Below are 12,065 nucleotides of genomic sequence, written 5' to 3' on the forward strand. Positions count from 1 at the left end.
CTTGAGCCCCTTCTTTGTGTCAAGGGCATCTCGAGTCTGGTAAGGGACTTTTCTGAAGGCCGGCAGCCTCCACTCCCCATACCCCTAGGCTCCTCGCCTTTTCCGTCTTTTTTATTTTTATTTTTTTTTGCCGTATCTCCTAAGTCGTTTTGCATTGTGTACTTTGCCTCTGAAATGTTTTTATGGCCATCTGTCTTCCTACGACCCTTGAAGGGTAAATGTTGAAAGCGGCATGTTGGGAGACCCCAGGATCCAAAAAGACCACACTGGACGATGAAGAGATACTCCCTCTTGCCAAAGGAGATCGCAGTTGGAGAAGGTAGAATCTGAAGCATTGTTTTGAAATTTCTCATGGGGAATAATACCAGGAGAACTGACCCCTTTAAAAAAAAAAAAATGGTTTTGGCTCTGCCAGCCTTGTTGATTCCCCAAACCAGCCTGTGACGTGTGTAAGGCTGCCAGCTTGGTGTGTAATGAGTGAGGGTTGAGGGGGGTGGAATTTCGCCCTTGCTTTAACCTGGCATGAACACACACACATTCCTATCGTTCTCCTGTGTGGTACCACCAGGTGTTAGCCAGGGCGGGTGAGCAGACCAGGGGCTGCGTGAAAGTAAAGAAAGAGGGAAGGTAGGAGAAGGTAGGATCACCTGTCTGCTCCAATGACTGCTTAGAGTAGAATCATTTTGTAGTGAGATGTCAACTTGGAAAGCATGGGGAATTTGGCCCTGAGAAAATGAGATGATGCTGATAATAGGAATAATTACATATTACGTTTTCAGTTTATAGAAGACTTTCACAAGCATTATCTCATTTGCCTCAGAATGGGGACATTTCACTGGGGTGAGTGGAGAGTTAAGTCCTGGGTGGTCACGGGGACCTGAAGGGGCCCAGGGTGTCCAGGAGGAAGAGGCCAGAAAGAACAAAGTGTGGAAGCAGTTTCACAGTCCCTGCTCCTGCTATCCTAGAGATGCACACAGTGCCATGTCTTTCTATAGTGGTTTCAACATAGGATTATTAATGTCCGTTTGGGATGGATTTTACCCTACAGGAAGGAACAAACCTCTTGGACATTTTGAATGGAACTGTCAGCTTGGCTAAGCACTCTTTCCTTTATTAAAAACTTAGAGTAATATTCCCCAACCTGGTCCCATTTTACTGCCTCCAGTGTGATGTTTAGTTCTGTCACCAGTGCTTTACTTTTGTTCTACGTGTCTGTTTTTGCCTAAGTTATCTGGACCATTCATATGGCCTCTTTATGAAAGCATGTAGATATGTGTATGACTGTGGTGATTTGCCATCATGACAACCCAGTGTACCATGGCATTTTGATGGCAGTAAATACAGAGCCTGCTAGTTGTTCTGTGGTGTAATCCTATTGTTCTGCCTTGAACAGTGCCTGTTCTGTGTTTTACTTGAAATTACTACTTAAGTGTTAATTTTTTCTCAGTATTTCAACATAACTCTAAGGCAGGCATAGAAAACATATTCCACATTTTGTTCTGTATGAAGGCCTCAGATTTAAAAATACGAATTACAAGAGAAATGAAATTTCAGAGGAAAATTCAACAAAGCCATTAACTAATATTTATAGTCTCTAATTTGGGGGTGAAGTACTACATAGAAGAAACACTTTCAATTATTGTGATTCTTAAATTATAGGTAATTTTCATTAATTTCATGGCAATTTTGACAAAGTCTCAAATTTAATATAATCTTTTTTCTCAGAGTCTAAAATTGACATTTTGAGAAAATTGTAGATGATTTTTACGTTAGAAGAACACTATGTTTAGTTTCTGTCTTGTTTTATTGGTAGGATTGATGTAATATGAATTTTATTTAAATGATGCATTTTATTATTCAGCATTTATCATCTACTTGTTTCTTGTGAAAACAATTCTCGGTTTAAGAAAAAACCAAGAAGTTGAAGCGCATAACACTGTTACTTATGTAGTGAGACAATGATCATTTCATTTAAAAAAAAAATAGGTAGGCTATTTAGAAATAAATCTTTTTTCTCTCAAGCCATATTGTTTGGTTATTGGCCAGTATTTTTAAAATTATAGTAATGATAAGGTATGCTCAGAAGACTTTGAATATAATTACATGTAACATTTTTGAGCAGGTAGACTATAAAATGTACATCCAAAGGTTGTGGAAACCTATAATGCACTATTAGTGTACAAGTCATTTTATCTGGCTAAAACTCAATTGTCTTGTAGCCCTCAAGGCATCAATTTTAGCATTATTGCTCTCAACAACAGTATATTGAATATTATGTCAGTTAAAGGAGAATAATTATCAAGGCAAGTTAGGGTGGCTGTTAGTCTTACCACATATTGACTTGGTTAGCAGTTGGCTATAGATTGTGTTACTGGGCAAATGAAGATGTACTGTAAGTTGAACTGGTAAAGCCAGGATATTAATTTAACTCTCTCTGGGTCCAAACCTACATCCCTCATGTATAAACACAGCCACTTCTGGTTTCAGAAATACTTTTGAATGGGGAAAAAGTATCTATAGCAGTATCTGATCCGATTTTGAATTTTTGGATGTGGGGGAAAGAGGGGCTGGCTGTTCAAAACTATCCTTTGCAAGCATATTTGAAGAGGTTATTAAAAGAGAAAGGGAGATGATAATGGTGCCACAGATTTATTTAAAAGACTGGCGATTTTTTTAAGAATCCTGTACTGTTTCTGTAAAATTGCTTTTCATTTATACAATTATCTGTGTGATTCATAAGCTAACCAGCAGGCTGTAAACTACAGAGCATGACATGGATTACAGTGAGTTAAGAATCCAGGTAGTATCTTAAAGGTGAAGAGCCCAGTATTCTCCGGTGTACCAATTAAAGTGTTCATTCAGAAAGTGCCAGAAAAGTGAAGCAAATTTTAGGCATTTTCCCACACAACAGAAAAAGGAAGAAATAGGCAATCTGATCCTAAAAAAGCAACATGAGGTATTTTTTTTTTCTGCTGCTGAAGAGTCATTCTTATTTCAAGTCTCTATCTCATGGTGGATCTATTGACAAGGGCTAAAAGCAGTATCGTGTTCTTTCCCCATTTTCCCTGACTATGACCTGGGAAGTGAGAATACGGGTGACTATCGCTGTTCAATTTAATCACTTAAAAATCAAGTGTTCACACAGTCTCTTTGGCATTTTGAACGTGTAACTGACTTGCCTGGGCTCATACGCCAGCCCATGTGTGGAAATCTCCTCCTTTGCAAAATGAGTCCTGCCAGGATTCAGGGAGCCATATCAGACACTCCAAATAATTAGCTGAGATGTCAGCAGCCTGGTGAGAGAACGAGCAGTGATGCCCATTTCAAATCACCTGTGTCTTGAAACAATCAGAACTAATAGAACAATCAACCCTCTAGAAGAACATTTCCTCGAATATCTGGGCCCATTGGTCTTGGAGGTTCAACTTAAGCATTGGGAGGACCTCCACTCTGGAGCCTTTCCTTAGATCCTTGTGATAGTTCAGTTCAGTTCAGTTTAGTCGCTCAGTCGTGTCCAACTCTTTGCGACCCCAGCACACCAGACCTCCCTGTCCATCACCCACTCCCAGAGTTTACTCAAATTCATGTCCATCGAATCGGTGATGCCATCCAACCATCTCATCCTCTGTTGTCCCCTTCTCCTCCCGCCTTCAATCTTTCCCAGCATCAGGGTCTTTTCAAATGAGTCAATTCTTTACATCGGGTGGCCAAAGTATTGGAGTTTCAGCTTCAACATCAGTCCTTCACAATGAATATTCAGGACTGATTTCCTTTAGGATGGACTTGTTGGATCTCCTTGAAGTCCAAAGGACTTTCAAGAGTCTTCTCCAACTCCACAGTTCAAAAGCATCAATTCTTTGGTGCTCAGCTTTCTATATAGTCCAACTCTCACATCCATACATGACTACTGGAAAAACCATAGCTTTGACTAGATGGACCTTTGTTGGCAAAGTAATGTCTTTGCTTTTTAATATGCTGTCTAAATTGGTCATAACTTTTCTTCCAAGGAGTAAGCGTCTTTTAATTTCATGGCTGCAATCACCATCTGCAGTGATTTTGGAACCCAAAAAAATAAAGTCTGTCACTGTTTCCACTGTTTCCCCATCTATTTGCCACGAAGTGATGGGACTGGATGCTATGATCTTAGTTTTCTGAATGTTGAGCTTTAAGCCAACTTTTTCACTCTCCTCGTTCACTTTGATCAAGAGGCTCTATAGTTCTTCTTTGCTTTCTGCCTTAAGAGTGGTGTCATCTTCATATCTGAGGTTCTTGATATTTCTCCTGGCAATCTTGACTCCAGGCCTTGTGATAACGTTAGCATAATAAGGGCTCTGAGAAGTTCTGGCGCAAGTGATGTTCGAGGTTAGATAAGTAACTTTCACTAACCTTGCCCACTTCATAGCCTCTTTCTGTGAAGCTCATCAGAAATCTTCCATTCCTGAACACACTCAATTCTTCTTCATCTTGGGGCACCTGCATGTGTGGGTTCTTCTGCCTGGACTCTTCCACTCATTAGTTGTCCACCAGAGTCCCACTTTTTCACAGAGACCTTATTCAGTCCAGCTTAACCCATGTAGGTCTTTTATCACATGGTTGTCTCTCAGAATTCTGTATCCCTCAAGCTCCAATACAATTAAAAATAAATCAAGTCAACTGTTAAAATGTTTTTTCCTGGCTTCCTCACTCAGAAACGCCATGAAGCCAGGGTACTCAAACTTGTTAAATGAATGGGTAAAAAAATTCTGCTTCACTTGACGTAACTTAAAGTTTCACCGTGGAACCCATGGTATATCCAATGACTTCACTTGGCCCAGTGGCCCTTCATCTTTCTTTAGGTGTCCTGGGGACCAAAGGCTGTAACAGCAGCTGGGCCACTGAGGTCAGGAAAAAGAGAAACAGAAGCCCCACCCCCCAACACCCCCTAGCTAGTGATCGGTGTAGAGTAAGTGTTTTGTGGTATCCATGTGGTAGGAAACATCAATATTAAGCAAACACTTGGATTTAAACAGCCCTTTGTGGAGCGAGTTCACATACATTTGCTCTTTGAATCCTCTCTGTCATACCACCAATTGCCAGTGAATTAACTTTTGTAGTTGTTGAAGCTCAAAGAGGTCAAGTGACTTTTCCTTGATCACAGAAGCTGTTAATTAGCAAAACTTCCAGAGAATTAAGAACCACTTACCTCTTGTTCATCACTGTAACCTGCCTCCTAGCCTGGCACAGTAACAGTGCTTACTAAATCCTGGATGGAGGAAATTTTGAAATCTGATTCCAGTGTGGGTCTCTGACTCTGTGAACAGTAAGACTGTCAAGCTCTGATATGTGACTGTCTTGTAGATCAAAGTGGTGTCATTTGGGGAACATAGAAGGCTGGAGAAATATTCAGTAGCAAAATTAGGTGAAATTGGTTCCTGTTTTGGGTTCCTTCTCTTGCCTATTTCCTGATATTCCACCTGTATCAGGTTTCCTTTGTTTTTTGATTTCCATGACCCAAACTTTTCCTCTAGATCTAATGCTTAATAATGCTTCGTGTCAATGCTCATCTTTGACTAACCTTTCCAGGGATACATGCCTTCTGTAATTGAGTGTAGAAAACTGGAGGTTTTATACCTAGTTAGTAAGAGTTCGACTATATCATGTGCCAAGAGTAGAGCAGAGACAAAGTAGCTCTTTCTTGGTACATAAAAGACTATCAGGTTGGATGGTAAAGGAGGAACTGGGTGCAGGGTAAGAAGATCGGGCCAAAGTGTCAGTTCTGCCACTGGTTATTTATGTGAACATGGAAAATGTGCCATTCTTAGCCATGGTTGCTTCATCTCTAAGTTGAGATAACCCTTTATACCTCCCTTGCTTTTTGGATGGTGAAACGATGAAATAATGTGGATGAAATCATGTTGTAAAGTCTACTTCCAGTTGGTCCTTTCATTTACATCTGTACATAGAGTTGGGTCTCTCCCAGTTACAGCAGGACAGTGTCCATTCCAGGCTCAACATGTTTCTCTGTACATGTCAGATGCTTAGTAAAAGATGGGAAGTACGTCTTAGCCATTAGTTAATATCACTAGGATAAATGCTAGTTCTTATAGTAAATAAACCGTAAAATCCTATTAGGCTAACACAGTAACAACTTCTTTCTCCTTCTCAGCCGATGTCCTGTGTGGTGAATTCTTTGCTCCCTGGCGTGATTTGAGGGCTAACTTAGAGCCTCTCTGGTGGCTCAGATGGTAAAGAATCCACCTCCAGTGCAGGAGATGTGAGTTCGATCCCTGGGTCTGGAAGATCCCATGGAGAAGGGAGTGGCAACCCACTCCAGTATTCTTGCCGAGAGAATTCCATGGACAGAGGAGCCTGGTGGGCTTTAGTCCATGGGGTCACAGAGTTAGACATGACTGACGGACTAACACTTTCACTTTTTGATTTTTTTTAGGGCTTCTTCCATTTTATGGCTCTGCCTCTCTCTGGGACTACAGCTTCCTCTTCCTGATGGCAGCCCCGAGAGAGTGTGGGTGGAGGGGTGGTGGGGAACGTTTTCATGGACCAGGCCTGAAAGTGGGTCACCTCACTCCACGTGTCGCTAGTGATAGCTTATGTCTAATTAGGGCCACGTGACTGGGGGGAGCTGGGACACTAGTCCCACCAAGCAGTCGCTTCCACTGGTGCCTCCACCCCTGCAGAATGCCCGCAGGTCAGTGCCCCTCTCGTGTGTGGTGCAACAGCCCACATTCTGCCTGCTTTTTAAACAGTTAGGCCAGGAAAACTTTGGGCAGAAGATGAGTATAGTTAAGGCAAATATGTGAGTTTGAATCCTGGATCCAGTTCTTACTAGATGTGTGAAAATAGAGCCTCAGACTGGGCTCCCTCACCTGTAAAGCAGGGATACTCACCACCTCATGGGTTTATTGTGAAGATAAAATAAGATGATGGACATAAAACATTTAGTCATGCTGCTTGCTAAATATCCAGTAAATGTTTAACTGTTAACATGATGATGAAAAAGATGGTGATACAGGCTGCTCTAGACTGTTGCCAACCTGACCATTTTAGAGCTGTGTGTATAAACCAGATTTAAATCCTGAATATTTTGCATTCCACCATGACTCTTAGAACAGGGTATCTTCCCAGCCAGTCAGGTGAAAAGGTAGATACTATTCAATTGTAGATAAATAGTACATACATACCTGTGCATATACATACATACATACAAACTTACATGTATATATGTACATGGTACATGCGTGATTACAAGTAAGAGACAGGAGAGGATCGTGACAAAGATTTTGGACTTTGGAGTGAAACAAACATGGGTATGAACCTTGGTTTACTTCCTGATAGCTCTATTACCTAAGATAGATTATTTAACATAGTTGTACCTTAGTGTCTTCATCTATAACAGTTGATGGAATGATATGTATAAAGTCCTTAGTGTAGTGAGTAGACCACAGCACTCTTATTGATATTAACCATTACTACATTGTGTGTGAATATACATGTGAGCTTTTTTGAGTAATGACTTATTCCATTTATGACTATTATTTTATTACCTTTGAATGTCTCTATTTCATCAACTCTTTCAATACCCTTTCAAGCACCTGGCACAGAATGAATGAGTACTTGATGAATTTATTTAAATGGTTAGAGTCTCTGGGCTTTCACTCCTTTGCATGAAGTAAAATTTACTTAAAATAGGCACCCTTTTTAATGGCTATTATCTGACCTGAGAGATATCTGAGGAAATTTCTGAAACAGAAAGAAAATGGATCTAGGTATACATTCATTTAGGTAGTCCTTCAAATAGACAGTTGTATTGATAAATTACTCTGTGCTGAGTACACAAGAAAAGATCTCTCAGGAAGCCTTCATTCACATGGAAGAAGCATCTTTTAATAAATCATAGGCATTAAGCTCAAAGCTATAAGAATGTCCAGATAGGAGGGATTATTTGATTTTAACTAAAGATCAGATTATCGCCATCATCATGTAAGGGGTCTTTGCATCATTTCCACAATATGTGAATCTTTCAGGCAAGGAGGATTGCAGGTGTGAATGGTCAAGATCCCCCCGTCTTTGGCAGAGATATACAAAAGTAGATGGTTCAGGACAATGTACTATATTTATAGTGTCTGATTTCCCGACTGCTTGGACTATTCTACAGACATTATCCCAGCGATCCTCCTAACTGCCCTATTAGAGAGAGAGTTTCAGAGACTATTATCCCTGGTTCTAAAGTTATCGTGGCTAAAGGCCTCTCGGGCAGGGTCAGAGCTGGAAAAGGAATACAAGGATTTTTGAAACCCTGGCCAAAGCTCTTAACTATTTGAACAGCAATGAAAATAAACACCTTATATCCAAGGACGTAGCTTGATGTTTTGTACTCAGAGCTAAAATAAAAATATTCCTCCCTTTACCCTTGCAAAGTAGAAATAGATAGCTCACCAAATTCTAAAGCAGAATGCAACAACTACCAGAAGAGGGTTTGTGTTTGTGGGAGGTGGAGGGAGGGTTTGTGTATTGCACAAAAGGAGCAGAAATGAGCCCAGATCTCACTGACTATTTGCCGTGGTAAGAACCAATTCAGATTTACTTGAAATTGATATTCTCTGTGATGGCATCAGTTAAACCCTATGATCTCCAGAACAACATTCTTACATGCTCCTTGTTGAATCTAAAGTGGAAAGTTGTTGGGTTTTCTTAAAATAGAAAATGTAGTCTGAGCTTTGAGTCCAGACCTCAGTTCTACAGCCAATTAGTTTTCTAGTCTTGCAGAAATGAAATAATTTCTGTAAGCCTCATTTTCCTGATGATACCTTCATGATGGAGTTTGAGGATAAAGGGAAGTAGTCTGTTAAATTCATCTCCTCCAGGGGATCTTCCTGACCCAGGAATCAAACCCACGCTGTTATGTCTCCTACATTGGGGCGGGTTCTTTACCACTAGCACCACCTGGCGCGCCACAGTGCTCAGTATGCTGTGCTGTGCTTAGTTGCTCAGTCATGTCTGACTTTTTGTGACCCCGTGGACTGAAGCCTGCCAGGCTCCTCTGTCCATGGGGATTCTCTAGGCAAGAATATTGGAGTGGGTTGCCTAGATCCTCCCCCAGCTTTCTTCCCAACCCAGGGATCGAGCCCAGGTCTCCCACATTGCAGGCAAATCTTTACCATCTGAGTCACCAGGGAAGCCCAAGAACACTGGAGTGGGTAGCCTATCCCTTCTCCAGGGGATCTTCCCGACCCAGGAATTGAACCAGAGTCTCTTGCATTGCAGGCGGATTCTTAACCAGCTGAGATACCAGGGAAGCCCCAGTACTCAGTATAGTATGCTTTAATTCCTTAAGGCAAGCAGTTTTCCAATTCTGCACCCACCAAAACTCCTTAAATTCCTAGAGCATCAGAGCTTTCTCATTCTTCTACATGTCCATGTACTTCCTTTGAGCTACAGTGTCCTCTAATGTTTGCTCAATTTGACAGAAGGGGCTGGTGGAGAAGAGAGGGGCTCACACAGGAACTGAGCTCTATCATGACTATAGCAGAAATCGTGGGCAGATTCTCAAGACCCGATTGTAGCCTTCCATTTGTTTCTTTGGAGTGACCTACATTTCAGATGCTCATACGTGAGATCACAAAGAACTATGAAAAGTAGAAAGTAAAATGAGGATCTGTGCAGGTTTCTGGAAGCTTTTGTTATATCTGCGCAGATGGGACAAACATAAATAAAGATATACTTATTTGATTCATGTATGATAGCTGTGGAGGTATTGCCAGCAGCAGCTGGAAAGTAGAATGAGGGCCAATGCATTTGCTAGCAGAATTAAAGTGACCACTGCCAAATTGAATTACTCTAGGAAGACCTGTTGAAAGAGGAGATTCTTCAGAAAGAAGAGAGATATTGTTACCTAGTAGAAGGGATGGAACAAACCTTTTTCCATGCAGGAAGAGTGCTGTGTTGTAGAGAACTGTGGGAGAGAGCTCCATTGAGCCGAGGTGTTGGTGAGTGTGGTTAGACCAAGCCTGGACCTGTTGATCGGAAGCGCTTTTTCATTCACCTGGTGTTTACATCCCCATCCATCTCTAAGGGGAGTGACTGGTGATTCTGTTGGTTCACAGACCTGACATTTGTTGCTAATAACCCTCCGATTTAAAAAGGTGGATCACTGACTAGCAGCTTCCAGAACAATTGTTTTAGAAACTCGTCACTGAGGTCCTGTTGCTACTGAAGAAGTATTTTCATTTATTGCTGGCAACTCAGTGACCTCTTGTGCCCCCCTCCCCTGCCCCCTCTCTCTGTTTCTCAGTCCAGGTAGACCTGGAACAAGGGAGTGGCAGTGTGTAGTTCCGTGTTTCAATAGCACAATGCTTTGCATGGCCACAATAGACCATATTACATAAGACCTCAAATTAAGAAAAGGAGATATTGCCTGGCACGCATTTACTGTCCCGAGCTCGTCTGCAATTTACTGTGTATTTCTCACCTCTAGTCCCCAGAAAAGCATTTTTTTAGAGACTCTTGAGAACTGAAGGTCCTGTCTGGAAGGAGAGGTTTCCTTGTTCTCGTATAATTTTCTCTCTTCAACAAAGCCATAATAATAGTGTCAGAGGCAGCTTTCTAGTTAGTATGAGTAATGTGGTTACTGTATTTTCTATTTTTATTTTAATATGTTTTTCCTGCTGTGGATTTTTTTTTTTTCATTTTTGGTTTTAAAAATAGCAGTTGAGTAAATGTGGTATTTCAAGACTGTGGTGCTCAGTGCATGCTCTTTGGGAGGCAATTCTGAAGGAATACTGTCTACAACAGGCAGTTTTTCCCCCAGATCCTTAGTTGAATAAGTAGGAGAATGTTTGGAGTACAGACCACTGAAGATATTGGCTTACGGTCAGGTTAGGCCAGGCTTCAGAGACATTGACATTTAAACCGTAGAGTATCTATCCCAGAGGTTCTTGCCTCTAGAGTAGCCATCAATATTAAGCCTGTTTATTTTATGGTGTGTTGATAAGACACAGAATTAGGTAGCTGGGGATGCTCCTTAAATTGGTTCATTCATTTGCTTCTTTTTAAAGTATGCACGCAGGTTTGGAATTTTAAATTAACAAGAAAGCACTCTTAAATTCCCCTTGAAAGAGTAATTAAGAGCTCCTTGTCTCTGTGTCCTGTCATCTCTGCCAGAATAAGAGTTCACGCTGAGTATATTCCATTGAGTCAGCCATCATTCCATCACCGGCAGGAATCGCTTTTCCACGTATTGACATGTGAGGGAATGTCTGCTTGCAGTAGCCATGGGCTTGTGCCAGATTTTGAGATCCATAGGGGCAGAGCTGGGAGCTTTTCAATTCTGAATCAGAGATCCAATTCATAATAGCTGAGCCAGGGAAACCGGGTTGAGTCTGTGGCCAAAACCACGGCAAAAAAACTCCCACCCCCCTTTTCCTTTTTGCAGTGCTTTATTGCTTTAAAATATGAGTGCCTCTGTCCATTGATTCTCTGGTGACTTTACATTGGATTCAAATTGTGGTCTCTTAGGTGAAAAGGTCAGTGTTTTATTCATGCAGCCCCACATCGATGGAGATTAACTGAGAAGCAGTACAAGACATTTGGATCCTGCCAGACCTAGGGCACCTGAAAGAAGTTTCTTTCTTTTCTCCCTAGCTTTCATTCTGCCTGCTACAGAAGAGGATGGCCCTGTCTTCTGGGAGTGGGGGAGGGTTTTGATTGGCTGTGTGTTAACTGCCTCAAATCCATGGCCATAGGGTGAGTGAGAACCCCTGAGAATCAAACATGTCATCTATGTAGCATCACCTGATTTAGTGCTTTTCCTCAAGTCTGAGGTGTCTCCAGGGGCCTTTTTTTCCCTTGCAGCACTGATCTTTCAATGAGGTGCTAGTGTCTGTCCTGAGCAATAACAAGGAAAAACCATGAAGTGTGAACAGCTCTTATTAGAGGGTAAATGTCATTAACGCCTTTGTAGCCTTCTCAGCAATCTGAATGCTCTTGTCAAGAGAGTGACTTACTGAAGCCTCCTGTAAAATCGTACACATGGAATTTAAGAGGCTAAAGTTTCACATTTTAATTAAGCA

At 41.4% G+C, this 12,065-nt stretch overlaps 1 protein-coding gene across 12 annotated transcripts in view; it reads left to right on the forward strand.

Moving 5' to 3' along the window:
• The window catches only part of BNC2 (basonuclin zinc finger protein 2), a 504,931-nt gene that overhangs the window by 370,867 nt on the left and 121,999 nt on the right, over positions 1-12,065 (forward strand). The window lies entirely within an intron of this gene.

Source organism: Giraffa tippelskirchi, chromosome 1 (genome assembly GCF_054371585.1).
Source record: "Giraffa tippelskirchi isolate mGirTip1 chromosome 1, T2T-mGirTip1v1.2.pri, whole genome shotgun sequence".
Lineage (NCBI taxonomy): Eukaryota > Metazoa > Chordata > Mammalia > Artiodactyla > Giraffidae > Giraffa > Giraffa tippelskirchi.